Source organism: Loxodonta africana, chromosome 9 (genome assembly GCF_030014295.1).
Source record: "Loxodonta africana isolate mLoxAfr1 chromosome 9, mLoxAfr1.hap2, whole genome shotgun sequence".
Lineage (NCBI taxonomy): Eukaryota > Metazoa > Chordata > Mammalia > Proboscidea > Elephantidae > Loxodonta > Loxodonta africana.
In genome coordinates this window covers 113,209,117-113,225,020 of record NC_087350.1, presented here as the reverse complement: position 1 = coordinate 113,225,020, position 15,904 = coordinate 113,209,117, and positions in this window count along the sequence as shown.

Below are 15,904 nucleotides of genomic sequence, written 5' to 3'. Positions count from 1 at the left end.
GATGCAAATCGTTAAACCAAGGCTACTAACCAAAAGGTTGGTGGTTCAAACCCATCCAGAGGCACTTGGGAAGACAGGCCTGGCAATCTGCTTATGAAAGGCCACAGCCTTGAAAACCCTCGGCATCGCAGCTCTACTCTGCACATGGGGTCCCCATGAGTGGAAATTGGCCTGATGGCAACTGGTAACTGGATCCACCTGAAAATCATTGCAGAAGAATCCTCAGCCTAATCAACCCTGCTTCTACCTGTACCTTCCCAAGACACCAGTTATGGAGAGAAATCCTGAGCTCGTGTTCCACTTACGGGACAGGGTTCTAAGTCGATGCCAAAATCTAGTCTCACCATTGTGTTCTTTCTTTGTCTTCTTCCCTAGCAAGCGAACGTGGTGACCACCTAAACAGATGGTGACAGGTGGACACAGTGTGGGAGAGAAGTGTCTCCACTCCAGAATCCCCACAGGAACTGGGCCCAGCCCACCTCCCACAGGGTCCTACTCAGCTGGAGTGACAAGTTGTGAGATGGCAGGGGAGCCGTGCCCCCGGGATGGTCAGCAGATGGGATGTGTAGAGACCACACAACTTGCTGTTGTTTGCTGGACTGTGAGGAACTGCATGAACTATATCTATCTAAGCTGCTTTCTATACCATTGCCAATTACCTTTTTTTGGACTTTGACTCTTGCGTTATTTCATTTTGCATGTAGCCAGTGATTCTACATAAGCACCATAGGTAATCTGCTTATTTAAAAAAAAAAAAATCCATCCATGGAAAATGGTGAATAAGTACAGATTCTGCTGTTTTATTGCCAAATTATGAACATAGCCCATGTCCTTGAAAGCTTGAATTGGTTTCCTGCAAAGACCAGTGTCATAGGTCTGCATATACATTACAGAAAGCTAGCTTCTGTAAAGATGTTTTCACTGTTTACTAGTGAAAGGATCAAACTTATTTATCAAAGGCCTTAAGTCATGTACATATATTCTCTTTGAAATATTTGTGATTTAGTTTGTTGCCTGTAAGAGAGAAATTATATAATTTATTCAGTAAATATCACTGTAAACTATAGTTTTATGGAGAGAAATAAAATATTTTGTTCTCAATTGTGGTAGTACGTTGATTCCAATGGTTTTTGGGGTTTTTTTTTTTTAATATTTTTGTGTTTTTCGGGGACGGTTTACACAGCAGTTTAGGTTTACTTTCAACAATTTCTACACAAGTTCTTCGGTGACATTGGTTATATTCTACACAATATGGGACCGCATCTCATTACTTCTCTTCTGCTTGTTCTGCTTCCTTTAATCTAGTTTTCCTTCCCACTTACATTCTCCTCTTTCTTTTCAAGGAACTGTTTACTGTTTGTTCTCCTATAGGTGATTTTTTAAAGGAACACAGTAGTCGTGGCTGCTATTCTTTATTTTGTGAGCTTATCTGCTATTCAGCTGAGGGAGACCTCAGGGGTTAGTTTCAGTTCAAGGTTTGAAAAGTATCTCAAGGCAATAGTTTTTGGGGAGTCCTCCAGTCTGTAGGAATCCAGTAAGTCTGGTTTTTTGTTTTTGTTTGTTTATTTTAGAAATTTGAGGTTCTGTGCCACATTGTTCTCCAATTCTATCAGCGTCCATTTATTATGGCCCTGATGGTTTCCGGTCTTCACATTTTTTTCTTTCAATAATAAAAAAGGCACTCCTCATTTTTAAGTATTCGGGGATCTTAAATAAGCTGAATCTCAGGGCACAGGAAAATGGAAAGAAAAAGATCCCTGCGCCCTGAGAAAAGGCTCAATACCAGATTCTGCTCAACCCGTTCTGGAGGTTTCCCACGTGTCCTGCAGTATTAGTCTGCTTCCACTGCGTTTCGTTGCAGTAACAAAAACCCCAAAATCATTCATCATCTAAGTTTTATTTCTCATTCACATTTTCAGGCCAGCTGTAACTCTGTTCCAAGTGTCATCTTCATGTTAGGGTCCAGAGTCAGCTCCTATCTGTGGCATGCCACTTTTATGGCAGAAGAAGAAGCAAGGTGGAGCCAAGCACTGGCAACTCTGGAGTTACAGGAAGAAAAGCCTTCACCAACATGTCTGCCTCTCCTCATGTCTTTCCAAACACAGGAAACCTCCCACGGACACCCAAGATTCCACCCCCGGAAGCCTTCCCAGACTGTGGTCCACCAGAGGAGCTTCTGAGGTTACACTGAGCTCTGGCCCAATCCCAGTGTATGGAGGCTCCTCCCAGGAGGACCCAGCCTACAAAGACTTCTTAGACTTCTACTTGTTTTCCTCCTTTTTATTTTTTACATTCCTCACTTTCTATACTATATACTCCTATTCCTTGGGAGTCTCTTCTAGCAATCAGGCCATTTAACACAAATGGTCAAGTTCAAAAGTGATGTCACATACATATTCAAGGGGTCAATTGTAATATAAGTGGGGTTATTGTTTGTTTCTTAAAAGCTGTTTTAACACAATTTTAAGGCCCCAGCTGAAGGCCAGTCCATTCCTTCTTGAGCAGCTAAGTCTATTCTCCAGCCACCCCTCCACCTTACTTAGCACTCACACTTCAAGGCAGGTACCTAACACCTAGGGACAAGCAGGTACCCAACATCTAGGGGCAGCTCCTATGCTCTGGGTCCTGCAGAATTATCAAAATACCCATACCCCAGGAAACCTAGCCCACCATGCCCTGCTTGCATACATAAGCTGTCTTCTCCAGATGTGGCTTTTCTGGCCCTGCCCTGGGTGCAACCCCATTTAGGGCCCTGTATCCATGTATGCTGTGTCTCCCAGAGCCTGCAAGTATCATCAAACCTTTCAAATTTTCACTCTCTTGATCTGTAGGGTCACTATGAGTCGGAATGGACTGGATGGAAATGGGTTAACTGGGCTGTCTTGATCTGTATCTGAACTTACCTTGCCTCAGCCAACGTAAAATGATTAAAAGGCCACACCTGGACTGCCTCCTGGTCCTTCCAACCTAATCATTACCCATAGCTGGGCCTCTCCCTCTTCATGGCTTTCCATAGGTCGGGTGCCCCCCAACCTCTACCACCTCTCAGTACCCATCCTCTGCAGACTCCTGGTTCTCCAGGCTCCTCAGTACCCACACAGGGGTTCTCCTGCCCTTCTATCTACACACTTGCTAACACTGGGCTGCCTCCAGATTCCTCATACCTCCTCATCTCCTCACCTGGGCTGCCTCCTGGCCCCTCACTGGTCCTCATCCCCACACCTGGGCTGCCTCCTGGCACTTCCCACCAGCTCACTGACCACACCTGTGCCTTCTCCTGACACTTCCCACCTCCTTCCTCTGGAGACCTTTGCTATCTGTTGATCTGCCACCTCCTGAGCTACCACATCTGGGCTACCCTTAGCTCCCTCCCAAAGACTCAATACTTTCACATAGGTGTTCTCTTGGCTCCTACCTCCCTCTAACTTTCCATAACCTGCCTGGTACCTAAACTTTCCCAATTTCTCAGCACCCACTGCTGAGCCTTCTCCTAACTGTTCCCTCTTCCTCAGTTTCCACACCCAGGCGGAGTTCTGGCCTCTCCTACCTTCACACTACCCACCCCTGGGCTGCCTCCTGACCCCTCCCACCTCAACAACCACACCTGGACTTCAACTGACCCTCCAACCTCCTCACTCCCAACGTGTGTGCCTTCTACTGACCCACTTCCCACCTTACTCCTGAGATCCCCACAGCTTCCTCATTGACCTTCTCACTCCCCACATCTGAACTGTGTCCTCACCCTTCCCACCACCGCTTAACCCACCCCAGGGATTTATCCTGTAGACAGGCACTCACACAAATATCTGTCCACGGATGCTCACAGCACCTCTACTCCTCCCATCCGTCAGTAGTTACAACAAACCCATATGTCCATCAGCAGATGACTGGGTAGGCAAAGTGCGATCCGTCCACACAATGGCATTCCTCTGAGCTTTAGAATGCATGAGAAACTGACTCGTGCTACAGTGTGGACGGACCTCGAACACATTAAGCTAAGAAGCAAGATACAAAAGGCCACATGTTTCCATTTAGATAAGAAATCTAGAGCAGGTAAATCCATAGGCATAGAAAGCCAATCACTGATTGCCATGGGCACAGGGGAAGGGGCATGGGGAGGACTGCTTAATGGGTCCAGGGTTTCTGTTTGTGTTGATGACAATGTTCTGAAATAGATACTGGTGATAGTTGATAGGATCGTGAAAGTGCATAAAACCACGGTAACACACCCGTTAAAACCATTAAAACCAAACTTTATTTAATGAGAAATCTACCAGTGAAGATAGTAAGAGCTATAAATGTAAAGCAAGCTGTAAATGTGCTACATATAAACCAGAGAAATACCCACTCAGGTGAAGGGAAGGAAGGATCTCGTTCTGAAGCCGATGCTCCCAGGCTGGGGCTGAGGAGCTGGCGTGGAGTGGGCATGGTGACTTGCTGGGACTCTGGGGCCTGGGCCAGAGCTGGCGATGGAGGATCTGGGGCTACTTGAGCCCCGGTGTTGATACAGGAGCAGGGTCAACATTAACTGGTGGCCTGGGAGTTGTTTTTGCAGGCGGCTCAGGATAAGCATCTGACTTTTCATCAGACTGTTCTTCCGGTGCCTGGGCCAAAGCAGCAGAAGGAGGACTTGGGGCTACATGTGGCCCCTGTGTTGGTGCAGGAGTAGGCTCGACATCAGCTGGTACTGCTGGAGCCAATTTGGTAGGTGGCACAGGATATGAGTCCACCTTTCCAGCAGCCTGTTCCTCTGGAGCCTGGGCCGGACCAGGAGATGGAAGACATGGCGCCACATCTAGCTCTGCTGTTGCTCTAGGAATAGAATGGACCTCAGCTGGTGGTCTGGAAGCTTGTTCTGCAGGTGCCTCAGGATAATGGTCAAGCTTTCCAGCAACCTCTCCCTCTGGAGCCTGGGCCAGACCTGGAGATGGAGGACCTGGTGCAACATTGAGCCCCGGTATGGCTGCAGGAGCAGGATCCACATCAGCTGGTGGTCCGTGACTGAGTTCCAGAGGTGGCCCAGGATTAGAACCTGGCTTTCCGTTTGGCCCTTCATGAGGCGCCTGGGCCAGAGCAGCAGATGGAGGGATTGGTGCTACACTGAGCCCCAGTGTTGCTGCAGGAGCAGGATCAACACCAGCAGGTGGTCCAGGAGCTGGTTCCTGTGGTGGCCCAGGATGGGAATCCATCCCTCCAGCTGGCTTTCCTTCTGGTGCCAGTGCGGGAGCTGGTGATGGAATAGCTGATGCTGTGTGGACCTCTGGTGTTGATACAGGAGCAGGACCGACATCTGCTGGGGGTACAGGAGCCGGTTCTGGAGGTGACCCAGGAAGAGAACCCAGTCCTCCAGCAGGCTCTTCATCTGATGATGGAGGTGGTGGTTGAGGATCTGGTGTTCCATCCAGCTCCTGTGATGGTTCAGGGGTAGGATCGACCCCAACAGGTGGTTCTGGATTTGCCCCTGGAGGTGATCCAGGAGAAGATGCCAACATTCCAGCAGGCTCTGTGTGTGGTGACAGATGTGGGGATGGAGGACCTGATGCTCTATGGAACTCCAGTGTAGGTATTGGAGCGTGATCTGCCTCATGAGGTCGCCGTGGAGTTCCTTCTGCGAGTGGACAGAGATCCTGAGCTGCTTTTAGACCTGGTGCCAGCCCTGATGGGGGAGGCACAAGAGGAGAAATATTCACCAACATGACTGCATTTCCTTCTGCTTTTTCAATGACAGAAAATATCCCACTGCCTTGAAGAGAGGTCTAAGATCCAGATTTCCACCCAGGAAGTCTACCCAGACTGTGGTCCACCAGAGAAGGGTCTGAGATTACTCTGAGCTCTGGCCCAACCCCAATTCTGTGGGTCCTCCCTGTGGATCCCATCCCATGTCCCCCTCACAAGCTCACATGCAGGCATGCCCAGTCCTCCTCACCCTCTGGCTCTGCCTCTTTGGGCTCCAGGTGGTCCAGCTGGGCACAGGGAAGAAGGGCACGGTGTTCCAGGTCTGAGCCTGGCATGTTCACCTGCAGGTACTCCACCAGGAGCTTCAGGCAGGGCAAGTGTGCCGGCTGGTCAAAGTCTTCCGGGTATTCATCCATCCAGGTTTTCAGGATGAAAGTGATTGCACTGGGGATGCGTGATGAATAGCAGGGTCAGAGACCTGACCTTTCCAACCACACTGAAGTCCCAGGACATCGCTGCAAGGGACCAGGTCCCTCTGTCCCTGACCTTCTGAAGCCTACCCCTACTGTGCACCAGCCTCTCTGGCTGTCTTGGCAGTGGCAAACTGGTCACTGAGCAGGGGTTTAACACAGAGCCTTGGTCACAGAGAGAATTCTATCAATGGTTTGACCAACTCTCCCTCCTCAAACCCTGACTTACGTCTCTGTTTATCCCCTGCCACCCTCCCCATTGGACAGTAAACCCCAAAGGGGTAGGGAGCAGTGTATCTTCACGTTCACCTCAGAGCCTGGCGCATAGTAGTGCTCCAGGAATATTTAAGGCTGAGAACACACAAGGTCTGTCTCCCACGGCAACTCTCTGCTGAGGGACAGGGCCCCACATGGAGATGAGTACCCACGACAGGGTGCATGACCGTGTTGCAGGTTTTTCCTCACCTCCTGATATGGTCCCAAATGGGGAGGGAATAATCAGAGATAGGAGGGAATTATGGGGGGAAGTGTACCCGCAGGGGACACACTGAGCTCTCTGCCAACACTTTGCTTCCCACTATGCCCAGGCTGCATCCCCAGCTCTGTGTGAGCCCTTTCTCCTACTGGGGGCTCCGCTAACCTCATTCCTGCAGGGGCATCTACATATGTGGGACCCAGGGTACGCCAAGCTGCAATCCTGACAAAGGCCTCCTCCAACCCCCAGTTTCCTTGCAGACAGAGGACCCTCTTTCTCCACCCAATGTCCACTCACTCTTTCTGCTGGTCTTGGGGTCCTCCATCTCCGGCAGAATGGGGGCAGTTGTATCCGTACCTAGAGGAGGCATGAGGGCGTCTATGTAATGCACTGTGGACACTACCTGCATCCCATATCTAGTGTTCCTGTCTGCCTCCTGACTATGATGGAGACCTGGAGGGCAGGGCTTTCTTTCTGCTTTGTGTCTAGATGATGCTCAGTGTCTAGAAGAGTGTCTGCAACTGTAGGGGCTTCATAGATAATTGTTGAGTAAATGAAGCCAAGCAGCACCTTCCCCAGTATCTGATTGTCCTAGGGCCCTTCTGTTAGCCACCAGAGATTCTTGGTCTGGCTACCCAAAGGAGAAGGACCCACTTGATAGGATTTCAACTCCTCCTTTTCAAATGGGGAATAGGATTGTTGAAGACCATGGAGTCAGTGAGGGCTGAGGCAGACAGCTTCTTCATGGAGGAAAGGAAAAAAGTAAATGTGAACATCCCAGCCAATCCAGCAACCTTTTCCTTAGAGCTGGTCTCCAAGTGTTGGGGCTCTAGTGGCACAGTGGTTAAAGAGCTTGGCTCTATCCAAAAGGTCAACAGTTCCAATTCAGCTGCTCCTTGGAAAGCCTATGGGGCAGTTCTACTCTGTCCTCTATGTTCACTATGGTTTGGAATTGACTCAATGGCGACAGTTTTGTTTTTGGTGGGGTTCCAGGTACACACTTTACATGGCTTGTCCCATGTGGTACAGAGAATAAATTCAAGCAGGCTGATCCTTTACCCCCCGACTTGTCAGAGGAGCAAACTGAGGCACAGAGAGGTAAAGTGACATTCCCCAGTTTCACAGCTGGTTAAGGGGCTGAGTTCCCCCTTGGCTGTGCAGGGTGGGCTGCTCACCTTTGGAACAACAGTTCTAGGACCCGCTGGGTGGTGGCAAAGGTCCTGTAGGTTCCCAAAAAGATATCGATGTAGGAGAACTCTCCCTCTACGAAGGCAGGCACCAGGTGCTCCACCAGCTTCTCTAGCGAGCCAGCCTTGATGGTCCTCACCACGCAGGTCTCATCTAGGTCCTGGTCCAACCCACATACACACTGGGGTGAGAGAGTGGAGGGACATACCATCAGAGGCACCCCCTGAAACACCAGGAGGGTCAGGGTTCCGGACCTCTATGACCTGTGGCAGGAGGTGGGACAAGACGCCCCCAGTAGAAAACAGGAGGTGGAGATGATTCAACATATTAGGAAGCTCATGCCATTTCGTTAATTATATTACTTGCCTATATTGAATGGAGCTCTGGTGGCGCTGTGGCTCTGCAGAACTTGGCTACTAACCAAATGTTCTGCAGTTCGAATCTACAAGCCACTCCTTGGAAACCCTATGGGGCAGTTCTGTTCTGTCTTATAGGGTCACTATGAGTCAGAATGGACTCCACGGCAACAAATTTGCCTTGGTTTGGTATTAAGGCCAGTATCCTTGTGACTCCTCACAGAACACTCTATTGTAGAGGTGAGAACACCCAGCTTATTGTTGTCGAGTCTGTTCATAGTCAAGGGATCAGAGCCCAGAATTGTCAGACGCTAGGTCTCCTTGATGTTCCCTGTGTGCCACGTGAGGCCTGCTCTGATCCTGATTCAGAGGGGAAGGTCTGGTGCAAGCTGGCTCCCTCCCCAGCTGGAGACAGCGCACAGAGCAGACACACCCATAAGACCCCCTCTGAATGCAAAGCAAGACACAGATTTTCCTTTCTTTACATTAAAGGGGGCTTTGAGAAGCTAATGGTATAGTGGTCATAGATTCAGCAAAAGGTGAGTGCCAGAAGATCCCTGATTAGGAGAAAGACCCCCACAGGTCAAGGATCTCAACAGACCAATCAGTGAGGGCATATATGAATGACTGGTAAAGGACTGAGAGGTGGCTCAGCTTCTCAGGGCCAAAAGCACCTCAAAGCGTCCCTGCAGCTCCAGTAGCAAATGTGACAGCAGATTGGCAAAAATGGAAAAGAACCATAATAGCCGGAACAGGCCGGATGCAGGGATCCAGCTAGCATCACAGCCTGCTGGGCCACGTGACTGTGACAGATCTTTTGGGAAGGAGTCTGGCTCTGGGGATCCTAACTTGGAATGTGCACATCCTTTGCCCCAGCATGCTGCCCCTGGGAGTCTGTCCTGGGTGGTCAGTGTGGGGACACATGTGAGGTTTCTGCAAACCTGCTGTGGGTCAGTGGATGAGGACTCACGTGAAGTTCCTGCAGCCGTGTTGTTGGTCAGCGTGTGAGAACACACGTGAGGTTCTTGTAGCCCTGCTGTGGGTCAGTGTGTGAGGACACATGTGTGGCTCCTGCAGCCCTGTTGTGGGTCAGTGTGTGAGGACACACTTGAGGTTCCTGTAGCCCTGCTGTGGGTCAGTGTGTGAGCACACATGTGAGGCTCCTGCAGCCTTGTTGTGGCTCAGCATGTGAGGACACACGTGAGGTTCCTGCAGCCCTGCTGTGGGTCAGTATGTGAGGTCACAGGTGAGGCTCCTGCAGCCCTGCTATGGGTCAGTGTGTTAGGACACAGGTGAGGTTCCTGTAGCCCTGCTGAAAGGGCAGCAGAAGGAATCAGCACAGGGTCAGCAGCAGTGAGATGGCCAGTGTCCGTGGGAACTGGCCACCCTTCTGGAACATTCTGCAGCTGAGTCAGGACACAGCTCCTGACTTGGAGGGGTCATGGTGATGTGTTCCCTGAGATTGTAGGTTGCAGAAAATGTGTCATAGCCTGAGCCCTGTGCACTTGAGTAAAAGAAGCCTGCTAAGCATGAGGATGTGAGAGGCTGGGAGAAGGTGGGGAAGGAGAGCCCAGGTGACTCCTGCCCGGCCCTGGGCCTAAGAGTTTACCACTAAAACAGGAACTACATGCAAAAAGATACCTAGGCTGATGTCCAGTGAAAACAGTATAAAAGACTGTTTTCTAATAGTCCTACAAATATAGAAAGAGTGACTCTGTACCTGGCCAGTGTGGGGAGGGCAAGTTGGGGGAATAAGGTAAGGGTTTTGGCAGATTTCTTTGGGAGGGGACTGTGGCCCTTGAGAGGGACATCCCTGGGAGGGAGCTAGGGATCTCCAGGTGGTGTCTGGCACAAGTGTCCCATCTAGTCATCTCAGGGCCGAAGCTTGTGACCCTGCCCACGCACACTCACCCAGAGCCTGCGCCAGCCATTCTTGGCCACTTTCTTGGGGTAGACGGAGTAGATAATGCCATCCTCCTTCTCCTCGCGGATCTCCTGTGGGGGCTTCTGCAGAGACATTGCCCAGCAGTGTTCCAGGGAGCATTAAGGGCTGCCCCAAGCCTCCTCCGTCCACCTCTGCCCCTTCAGGCCCTTGTGTCCCCTAGACCTTCGAGGAGCTACTACTTCCCTGTCTACACCTCATATGGGAAGGTTCAGCCAGAGGCTACACCATGGAGCCTCGGCCACATCCAGTGACCAGGGCCACCCCATGCTCTGCAGCCCCTCTCCACCTCCCACATTCCAGGAAGGAGGAGAGATTGCAGGAGGAGGAGGGGACTCAGGAGGAATGGTGAAGACATGGACCTCTGAGTATTGCACCAGGATCTAGGAACAGCTGGGCTGGCACAAGTTCACCAATGAGCAGTCAATGCCTACAGCTAGGACTCTGGGGTGACTGCCACATACAGGTTGAGCTGGAGCTCCAAGAAGGCCCAGGTGAGTGTGCCGACTCAGGCTATGACCCCCCGACCATCTCTCCCTAAAGCCCTGGTCAGATCTGTGACTCCTGGGTAGAGACACAGATCTCAATGTCCTATGTGATAGGCTGGTTGGACCAAGGATGTGAAGCAGGTATCCAACTTTGCCACCCCAGCCCCAGTCTGAAAGACACCCAAACCTGATAGACTCGGCCCACCCACCACCCTATTGCCAATCAGTCAGGAGGGGAGTGGGGCTGCCCAGGTGGGATCACAGTGGTGGCCTGGCCTGGATTGGCATCTGGGCCACCCTGTGTTACCTTCGGTTTCTTTCTGGTAAATGGCCAGAGCCTTCGGGGATGGGGGATGAAACCATATCTCAGTCTTCGTGAAAGGGTCGAATTCCTGGGTTTCTCTAGGTTTGACACAGGGGAAGATGATGAACAACAACAAGAAAACATCTTTCTAGGTCGAGTGTCTCCACTCAAGTGAGCAAGTAAGGGGGCTGTCTCTAGTATATGGGTGCCTGGTTACCAGCGTTCCAAGTTCTATGTACTCCATCACCAGGGAAGTGAGGTCATATCCTGGAATCCCTGACCTGTACCTGACCTAAGATAATTCCTCTACAAAATTGCAACTGAAATGCTGAATGCTCACCTCTCCCCATCCCATCTCTAGAACTGTGCCCAGTGACACCAACAGCAGTACCCCCCTGCTCCCCACAGAACTTGGGGTTGGCCTGAGTGTAGCCAGGGCCCCAGATTTGAGCAGACAGAGCTGGGTTCAGATACAGATCATCCCTCTTAATAAGTTTGTTGACTGTGGACAAAGTCTTTCTGTTTCTCAGTGCCTCCTCAGTCTCCCTAGCACACAGTGAGGATCATTCTAGCAACTTCTTCCTAGGGAAGTCAGCAGGTGTATGTGACAAAACACGTGTAACCCGTGGGCTGGTGTCACCTGTAGCTAATACACAAACTCAGAGATGGCCGTATTACAATTAGGGGTGGGAAGCAGCATGGAGTACACCTCAAAACAGTGGGGATTCTCCTGCTGTGAGCTTAGGAAAGTTACTTCCCTCTGGGCCTAGTTTCCCACTCTGCCTAGCAGGGCTCAGAATTAAAGAAACATCAGATATTCCTACCCTCTGCACAAAAGCCTCCAATAACTTCCATTATTTAGAATCAGACCCAGTGCCTCATCTCGGGCTAGGGGGTGGGCAGCATGCACAATGGACCCCAAAAATTTCTGTCTGCGTCTCAATATCCTGTTGGACCTCCTTCCCTAGTGTGGGCTGGACTCAGGGACTTTCTTCCCAGGAATCTTGTTGTGGTCATAAGGTGCCTTAGAGTGAATTTCAACTTATAGTGACCCTATTAGGGGCAATGCCTCCTGGCTCTCTCTTATGCTCTCTCTGTCATCGCTCTCTCTCTCTTTCTCACTGTCATTTCCCACTCTTTCCCCCTGGAAAGCAGCTGGTATGTTTGGCCTGCCCTAGCAAGCCCATGTGACAATGACCTAATGTGGCCTGATCAACAGAGAGGAACTGAGGACCCCAGTCCAGCAACTCACAAGAAAGACTCCTGCCCACAACAGAGTGAGCAGGGAGTGCATCCTCCCCAGTCGAGCCTCCATTCAGACCACATCCCCAGCCTCCTGAGAGAACTTGGGGCAGAGTCATCAGCTGAGCCATGCAGCCTTCCTGTCCACAGAGACAGTGAGATCATCAGTTTGTTTTCGTGAGTGGCTAACTTTTGGGGTGATGTTACAGAGGAGGAGATAGCTCCTCCAACTCACCTAGGACCTAGACTTGCCCTCCTCCTCCCTCCTCCTTTCTCCGCAGCTCACTCCAGACACACTGGCATCTTTCCAATCCCCTCTCTGGGCAAACTCACCCTGCCTCCCAGTCTCCGCACCAGCTATGCCTTCTCCCTGGCACACTGTTCCCTGACCCATGCAGGTCTGGCCCCTCCTGTCATTCTGGTCACATATAAATATCACCTCAGTGAAGCCCCTGGACCCCCACCCAGTGGCCCCAGCCCTCTCTCACTGGCTGTACCCTGCTTTATTTTCTCTAATAAATTTGCTCTTTTCCCTCCCATGTATCTGTCTCCATGCTCTTGTCCTCTCCACTCCATTGTGCACTAGCCCTGCAGCCCCAGGCAAGAAAGCTCATATCCCACACCTGTGTTCAGGTGTCCCGGAGGCAGCAGCTCTCCTGGGTCCTAGGGGATAAAGAACCGGGATCTGCAGTTAAACTGGTGATGTGCTGAGCAAAGGAGACACCCTAGCCCCCTCTTTGCCTCAACAGGCCCTGGGGAATCCAGCTTACTCAGGAGGCACCCTCCCCACATTCAGGACAAAGGCCGTAATTTCTCAGGAGCACCCAAGTTTCCACCAAGGACTGGACCTGGCCTCATGGTCCATGGCTCTGCCCTGCCCTGCTGGACTCTGAGTTCCCAGTCTCTGCACCCCAGTGCTCTTGCTGCGGGAGTATTCAGTTCCAGAAAGTAGAAAGCACTTTCCTAGGACCTCAGAGCATAGTGGGTCATCCACAGAGAATCGAGGCCAGCAGACACTCCTGTGAGCCTTAGAATCCTGGGGCTCACCCACTCCAAGCACCTCAATCTACAGAGGAGGAAACTGAGGCTTTCTGTCCTGCAGCCCCCTCCAATCTGACATGGGCTCGTCCTAGCTCTAGGGAATCAGAGCAGTGACTAAAGGACCAGGCCTTGTTCACCCTGTGTTGCTGTGGGGATGCTGGCCCTGGCAGACCCCTGGGAAGCTTGCACTCCCTCTCCCTTCATCCAGTGTCTCTGTGTCCCGTGTTGTGGGCCGTGGGGCTATAGCTAGGAGACCAAGGGCCACTTTCCCAAGACAGAGCTGCCTCTACCCTCTCTCTTCTTTTCAGGGGATCGCTTCCTCTTCTGACCCCACCCTCATGGCCCCACCTGTGAAGTCAATGTGTGCGTGTGTGTGTGCCTGCGTGTGTATGTGTGTACCTGGGTGCTTGTGTATGTGTGTGCCTGCGTGTGTGTGTGGCTCTGGTGAGAGGAAATCGGCATTACAACAGAAGAGAGTACCTGGGTTTCCTCACATCTTGGCAGCTCTCGTTCTCCAAGCAAACCCCATGATAGGGGCTGAACCCTGGCCTAGGGGGCCGGAACCTTCCTCGTCTTCTGGAGTCTGCCCACTTGTATGTTCTGGGCCTTCCCTGCCTTTCTCTTGGATTCAGTTACCCAGTTGTGTATTGAGGGTTTGGATATGGGAACTGCTTCAGTGCTAGCTCAGGGAAGGCTTGGGCCAGGACCCCACACTGCGGTGGATGTGGGTGGCAGCTCACAGGGAGTACGTCACATAGTTTCCTTAGCATGGGGGATGCTGGTGGACACTGCCCAGAGTGGCCAGGCTGCTGTGCAAGTCCCAGTGCTAATGGGACCTGTGTGGCATGGGACAGCCTGTATAAGTGGCCCGCCTCCCCTTCTCGCAGGGACAAAATGCTGTCTTCATGGTGGGTCCCATGGTGTCCCAACGTCACCTCTTCTAGCTCTGTGTTACCACCCACATGGGGTTTTTGTCCTGGGATCATTCTGCCCAGGGTGGCAACAAAACATTGGGTCAGGTGGACATGGTGACCCTGGGGACTCAGGAGACACTGAGTGTCCCCACGGCCCAGGTCTGCTCTCTGAAGTAGCATCAGGAGCCGCACCCCTGTTCTTCCCTACCTCCTGCCCAAGTCTTACTTCTTAGTCCCCCTGGGCCCCTCCCTGAACCAGATCTAGGCCCCAAAGTGCTCCTGGAGCGAAACTGTCATTGTTGCAGGCCGACTGGAACACCTGAATCTCAGGATCACCTGTATTCCTGGGCCACAGGGAGGGCAGGGTGCTGAGAGCCTGAGTTGGGTGCCAGTTGGAGAGGGTCCAGTAGCTGCGTCTGTGCTCCTTTGGGAGGCTCTCTGCCCACTCCCATCCAGGCCTAGCCTGCTCTCAGAGCTGGGAGCAAACTGACCCTTCTCCAGGAAGTTCTCCTGGATTCCACTCTCATCCCCACCTCCAATGAGGCAGGACTCCCCCTCTCTGTGATTCAGCCCTCCCCATGATTCTAAGAGGAAGACTCCTTCCCAGGGAGGGGGGCCCTTTCCCACATCTCTCCGGGAAACAGCACCAAAGCTGGGCACCTCCCTTCTCTTCTGAAAGTTGATCATTCTCCCTTGGAGGGCAGACCCTCTTTCCCTCAGAGAAGGTCCCCTGGGCCATGACCAGCCCTCCACCACTCTCATGCTTCACTACCACGGGGTGCCACCAGGGGGCAGAGCACACGTATCCGCATGGACCTGAATAGAGGTGGGGGTCTGGGTGCCAGGACAGGGGGACGTACTTCTTCATGTGCTCCCAACACCTCTGAATTCGATAACATTCTAAAGGTTCGGTTCGGGCACAAAATTGTCCTCATCCTAACTGTAGGCAGTCTCCAAGGACCAGCTCCAGTCTCTCCTTCGGCAGCAGGCTTTCTCTGTCAAAGTCTTGCATCACTTGTCCTTGGGGAAGACTAATTTCACCTCTCATCCTGAGACAAGTTTTTTTTTAAATTACAAGGGTAGGAAATCTGGACCCGAGAATCTCTAAAGTTGCTTCCAGATTTAAAATGCCATATCTTTGTGATTATACCCCATTCAGGCTGTCCTATCCTGATTTCTGTAAAATGAGCATAGAGACTAGAAGAAGCCCTGGTGGTGCAGTGGTTAAGTGCTCAGATGCCAACCAGAAGGACAGAGGTTAAAATCCACCAGCCTCTCTGTGGGAGAAAGATGTGGCAGTCTGCTTCTTGGAAACCCTAAGGGACAGTTCTACTCTGTTTTATAGGGTCACTGTGAGTCAGAGTTGACTGACTGGCCATGGAGTATGGGTGTCATAGGTACTGCCTTCATTTCCAAAGAAGATGGTGAACTTTTATAATCTCAGCGCCTTTGGACAAGGAGAACTCCTTCACCCCACACTGTCCCCAGGTCTTTGGGTGGCACAAATGAGCTGCATTGACCACTAACCTAAAGTTGTCAGCTTGAACCCATTGATCAGCATCTGAAAAGAGAGGTCTGGCAATCTACTTCCCTAAAGATCACAACCAAGCAAACCCTGTGGAGCACAGTTCTACTCTGTAACACATGGAGTTGCCATAAGTCAGAATGGGGTCCATGGCAATAGGTTTGGGATTTTTGTTTTTTTTAGTTCTATACCCAAGTGCCTGTGCCTTTTGAAGGAACCTCCAGTATGGGGTTGTTCTTGTTTGCTGTTAGCTGCTGTTGAGTCAGCCCCTGACTCATGGTGA